The 6,566-nt window shown below is 33.1% G+C and overlaps 1 pseudogene; it reads left to right on the top strand.

Moving 5' to 3' along the window:
- Positions 1-2,800: 2,800 nt before the first annotated feature.
- On the top strand, positions 2,801-3,679 carry LOC111457230 (annotated as a pseudogene).
- Positions 3,680-6,566: the final 2,887 nt, after the last annotated feature.

Genomic DNA, 6,566 nt, shown 5'->3' with positions numbered 1-6,566 from the left:
GTGTAGCTAAGGGATCTTATAATGTATATTATTATTATGGCCAGTAATAACAAGTAGAGTGCAAAGCTTTGGCAAAAACGCATACGTCTAGGATTCCCCACCACTTTTAACATGCATTTGGTAGCTGATTCCTAGAGTTAAATCAGTGTCATGATGTGATGTAAAGCCCTTGTCTTTATTGGTTTGGTCAAGAATCTGAAAAGGTTGGGTTAAAAACACTTTTCATATCCAATTTAATAGTGCGTTTGCACATTATTCTCACAAAATTGAGTGATGTTCAACCCATTTAAAAAAAAAAAACTAATTTGAAATAAGTAAATTTTTAGTGAAATATTTGATATCGAGTATAGAAAAGGGTTTTAAGGTGTTTAAACTTTGAATCCTCCCATACTTTCATCATTAAAAAAATGACCAAAATTTTCTTTTATCATTTCCTTTCTCCCTATCTTCACTTTTACGGTGGCTGCAGCCGACCACAATTATTGTACTATGAATAACCATCGAACATTCTGATACGTTAATGATATGTCATAGGTGAAGAATGAAATGATTTATGAAAGTTTATGTGACAGAGTGTAATAGGTGAAGAATGAATGAGACTGTACTGATTGTATGTTCACGTGAATGAATAGAGTTATTCCAAATGAAAGACGTCTTAAGGGTTGGACGAAAGGGAAAGCTGAACCCATGTTTCATCAGACCCTTTGGCATTATAGATCAGATTGGATCGGTGGCATACAAATTAGTTCTATCATCGTCCCTCTTTGTGGTTCATACCGTATTCCACGTATCTGTGCTTCGGAAATACTTGGATGACCTAACTCACATCATAGATTACGAGTCCTTACAGATAGACGATGACCTAAGTTACGAGACAAGACCACTAAGTATTTTAACCAAGGAAATGAAGGTCTTCTGTACTAGGAAAATACTATTTACAGAACCAAGATTAAGACACTTTCAAGAATAGAAGTTCCTTTTAGATGTGTAAGATATAACAACCAAAAATTAGAAAGAAAAAAAAAAGGAAAGTGAAAGTTGTCCCACATCGGTTATGTTGAGAAAGTGAGGAGTTAAACTCCACTGTAAAAGGGAGGTCCCTTACTTCTATTCATCTCACTTGAACGGTTCGAAGCCAATCGAAGAACACACTTCATGCTGGCTCTAGGTTGACATTTGAGCTGATTCGGCTTGGATCTGATATGCGTGGACTCTCTTCTACTAGTTTCAACTCTTTAGAAGTGTCTAATGACTACCTTTTAGTTAGTTTAAATCTAGAAAATTAGGTTTAGTTTAAATTATTTTATAGAAAATTAGGTTTACCAAGTTTAAATTATTTAGAGTAAATTTAAATTATATGAGGCAAAAATTAGGTTTAGTTGATTTAAGTGATTAGTAGTAAATTTAAATTATTTTATGAAAAATTGAGTGAGTGAATTCTCACGTTAGAATGTAAAATTAAATTTGAGTGAGAAGTGTTAAGTTAACATTAAAGGGATAGTAGTAGCTTTGGCCTAGGACAATTAAGTAAGTGACTCAACTGTTGATATGTATGATGACACGTGCCCAGTAACCCTGCACATGTCATATGTGTGATATGTTTGATATCTGCTTCTATATGATATATCAAGATATGCCAAATAACATTGTAATATAAATGAAACGTCAAATTATGTTACGATGAATTATCTTATATTATGAGATGTCATGGTATACTATGATATGAATACGATCATGACACGTTATGACATGCTATGATATGTATTGAAATGAGGAATTTTACCATGCAGAACCCCTAAAACTATGATTTGAAAGTTGTGTCAGGAACAAAATGATTTATGAAAGCATATTACCGAGTGAAATATGTGAGAAATGAATGGGGTTGTCAAGCATGACTTATTTACCATGGAAAATATGGAAACCTCATGCATTATTGTCACGTTCGTCGGGATATTTTCCTCTTATGATGAGTACAAACTCGTACCCTGTGAGATTGAAATGATCTTCATGGTTAGCATGGTGTACGACAGTCATTGTACCTCCAAGTGTTCGATTACAGCCTAGAGGAGCTAGCCCGACCAACAGGCTCAGGGGGTGTGCGAGTCCCACTTGGTGGGCTCATACTTGCACGTGCGGGTCGTGTGTGGAGAAGTACTACACATCCAACTTCTCCGGACTCAAGACCTCCTAAAAGAATATGATTTTAAATGATAGGTTTCATTCATATTGCATGTGTTTGCATTTACTAACGTTAATAGTGGGTCACTTACTGATTATTTCTTAAAATACTCAAGCCTTGTTATATTCTTATAGTGCTAGTAAAAGCAAGACACCCCTGTACGGTTGACGGCGGTGTCGCGATAAAATCCATAAAATCTGCATTAAATTAGTTGCATTTTCTTTTGTAGATCTTAGGTTAGTCTAGAGTATCATTTTTAATATTTTTTTCAGTGTTATTTTACTTTTATGTCAAATATTTTTCGTTGTTTTATGCAAATGTATAAGAACATGACCTGGAAAGGTCATGCAAGTTGAGTATCAATACTAATCCCCAAAGTTGTGGTTGTGGTTGTGGTGGCACCAACAAAGCCACATTTTGAATATGGACAAGGATGTTCTTAATTGATACTCACTTTTCCCTACACTTCCAAATGTTCCCTATGATGTTTGTGCTAGATTCTCAACACTTTTTTTTGTTGGTTTGTGAACCTATGTGCCTCAAATTAAAAAACGTGTCAGAAAATAATTTATATGATTTAACCATTTTTTTCTTTTAAATATTACATTGTTTTCTTTTATATCTCTATTTTCATTATACTAACTATTCTTCGAAAAAACCAGAACTTATTAAGGTTCTCAAGTTTCCAACCATGACGGACAACTTCATCCATTATTCAACATCGACCAAAACGGATAGAAAGATCATAGAGATGAAGACCCTTTTCTCCACACTCCATTCTCTTGTCCCCAACCAAAGCTCAACGGTTTCGTTTTTTTTTTGTACTCTATATTTTTATCTTGTTTAGATGATGAGAAAATTTGTTTAAATAGAAGATTTTGATTTACTTGTAGGAAGGTGAAACGACACTACCGGTTCAGTTAGAAAATGCCACAAATTATATAAGACAATTGAAGGAGAACGTAGAGAAATTGAAAGAGAAGAGAGAGAAGTTAATGGGATCACAAGAAGGTGAAATTAAAGCAAGATTATTGGTGCAAGTTGAAGCTCATCAAGTGGGTTCTTCATTGGAGTTTCTCTTGACTACTGGATCTGATTATCACTTGGTTTTAAGTCAAATCCTTCAGCTGCTTCAAGAAAACGAAACTCAGATCGTCCATATCAATCACTCAACGATCATAGATCGAGTTTTTCACAAGATAGTAGCTCAGGTAAGATAATACATCAAATGTTTCTGATTAATTACATGAATATATATATATATATATATATATATATATATATATATATATATATATATATATATATATATATATATATTATCCTCTAATTAATTACATAAATCAATTATAATGGGTAAGTAAGTTGATAATATTTGTGACAATTGAAAACTAGATGGTGGGAGAAGGGATGAACTCCGAAGGTGTTGATGGAGAAAGGATCTGTGAGACAGTGAAGAAGTTTGTTTCACAGTACAAAGATGGTAAATAGACCGTTTAATGTTTGTCTAAAACATTGACTAATCTTGAAGATTTACGATGTTTGCATTGTAATATGACGCTTTCGTTTGCATTTTAATATGACGCTTTAAGGCAGGTATAAATGCAAATCTATAATTTTTAAATGATGAACTTTCTTCACTAATTTTTGTTTAAAATAAAAGATGAACTTTTCTCATTATTCATATTAGATGTTCATTATTTATGTTTCTTAAATAACGAGTTCGTATTCAACGAGCTTTAACATCTTCAGATCCCTAATTGAATTTTGAGACTATGGCTCGGGGTCCTAACTGGACCTCTTTGAGCTTGTCTTCGAAACTCATGTCGCCTCATTGTCTCCAATCTTTGCTTATGTCTCCATTTGACATTAACACACACTCTTCTTAGTGTGTTGGATGATACATCATCCTATTCAGTTGCATCATTATACTTGTTTGTCTTAACTCTCACCTAGTCGAATGGACGCCATGTGAAGGTCACCACCTTATCTGTTGATATGTGGGAGTCAGAACCTACCGACTGCAACTCACACTTGTCTCGTGCCATGTGCAGTCGATTGAACAAATCTTTGGCAAAAACACATCATCTAGGATACCCCACCACTTTTTACTTGCATTTGGTAGCTTATTCCTAGAGTTCAATTGTGTCAATACGTGATTTAAAGCCCTTGTCTTTATAGGTTTGGTCAAGAATCTTAAAAGGTTGGGTTAAAAACACTTTTGATATCCAACTTAATAGTGCGTTTGCACATTATTCCCATAAAATTGGAGTGATGCTCAATCAATTTTTTAAAAAATTAATTTGAAATAAGTAATTTTTTGGTGAAATTTTTGATATCGAATATTAAAAAAGGCTTACTAGTTTTAACTATGAATCCTCCCATGCTTTCATCGTTATAAAAATTAATCGAATATCTGAAGACAAAAACACTTGTTTGAGATTCGAATCATTCCACAAAGCAAAATTGATCATGTTGAGCATGAATGATTTTACATGTAACCTAAACTATATACAATTGCAAAGAAATTTAGTCATTGGTGAAAGAAAAGCACAAATGCTCTTTTTACAACATTTTTCAAGTTTGTCGAACAAAAATAACATACATGGCATTATATAGCCATAAAATGTAAACTCTTAACCTTTTATGAGGCTTTCAAAAAGTTGTAACCTTCCTACTTTATTATCATAATTAACTATACTTTACGGCCATAGTTAGCCACTATGTATAGACCTTAAAATACATTAAAGAAACACCAACTAAATTATTCTAAATTATGATTCACCCAAAACTTATAACAACGAGGCTTCATTCTTCTTCAATGTGGCATGAACTGAAATATATTTTGATAATCTTAACAACATTTTTTTCACATCTTCATTGAAGTATATTGTATGATTGATATCTCTTGGTTCATATCGTCCCTTCTCAAAGTTTAAGAATAAAATGTTGTTGACTTATCGTGAGAAAATTTAACTGTCGTGACTTGATTTCATGGCTTTTGCAGTTGACACCGTCATCCATATATGAGACTCCTACATTTGTTTTAAAAAATGCTAAACATGGCTCGAGTATTTTTAAAGGTCATCTTTTATAATAATTTCACATTACTAAAAGAATTTTGAATGTATAGTCCACTACTCGTGTTAATTTTTTCTCGATCGATTATATCGATCGTTAATCATTTTCCGTTGAACTTTTATGAACGAAGAGAGAATAATTCTTATCCCCAAAGTTGTGGTTGTGGTGGCACCAACAAAGCCCTATTTTGAATATGGACAATGATGATAATTGATGTTCACTTTTCCCTACTCTTCCATGTTTTCGTTGTCATGTTTGTGCTAGATTCTCGATATTTTTTTTGGTTTGTGAACCTGTGCCCCTCAAGTTAAAAAACATGTGGAAAATAATCATTAATTATTTTTTTTCTTTTAAAGATTACAATGTTTTTTTCAGGGTTTTGAAAGTTTTCAACCATGGCGGACAAGTTCATCCATTTTTTATCATCGGCAAAAACAGACCGAAAGATCGTAGAGAGGAATAGAAGAGAAGAGATGAAGGCCCTTTTCTCCCACCTCTATTCTCTTGTCCCCAACCAAAGCTCAACGTTTCATTTTTTTCTTACTCTCTGTATTTTTATCATGTTTAGATGATGAGAAAATTTGTTTAAATAATTCCGAAAAAAATTTTGAGTTGCTTGTAGGAAGGTGATACGACACTACCTGATCAGCTAGAAAACGCCACAAATTACATAAATCAATTGAAGGAGAACGTGGAGAAATTGAAAGTGAAGAGAGAGAAACTAATGGGATTGGGAGAAAAAAACCTAAGGAGAGGTGAAATTGAAGCAAGATTATTGGTGCAAGTTGATGCTCATCGGTGGGTTCTTCGTTGGAGTTTCTTTTGATTACTGGGTTTGATTATCATTTGGTTTTAAGACAAATCCTCCAGCTGCTTCAAGAAAATGAAACTCAGATAGTCCATATCAATCAGTCAACGGTTACCGATTTGGTCTTTCACAAGATAATAACAGAGGTAAGATAATACATCCAATTATTTACATAAATCAATTGTAATGAATAAGAAAATTGAGAATATTTGTGACGACCGAAAACTAGATGGTGGGAGAAGGAACGACCTTTGAAAGCGCTGAAGGTGAAAGGATTTGCAAGATAGTGAAGAAGTTTGTTTCTCAATACAAAGATGACCCATGCACAGGTTAATGTTTTGTTATCTCCAAGATTTGTGATGCCTTCTGGGTGAGGATTCAAATTTCTAATCTTTTAAATAAGGAAATGTCTATTTGAGTTTTGTTTAATGTTAACTTTTTTTTTTTTTTTTTTTTTTTTTTTTTTTTTTTTTTTTTTTTTTTTTTTTTTTTTTTTTT

Source organism: Cucurbita moschata, unplaced genomic scaffold, assembly GCF_002738365.1.
Source record: "Cucurbita moschata cultivar Rifu unplaced genomic scaffold, Cmos_1.0 Cmo_Scf00019, whole genome shotgun sequence".
Taxonomy (NCBI): Eukaryota; Viridiplantae; Streptophyta; class Magnoliopsida; order Cucurbitales; family Cucurbitaceae; genus Cucurbita; species Cucurbita moschata.
Note: the sequence above shows the minus strand (reverse complement) of the source record. Positions and strands in the feature narration are given on the sequence as shown.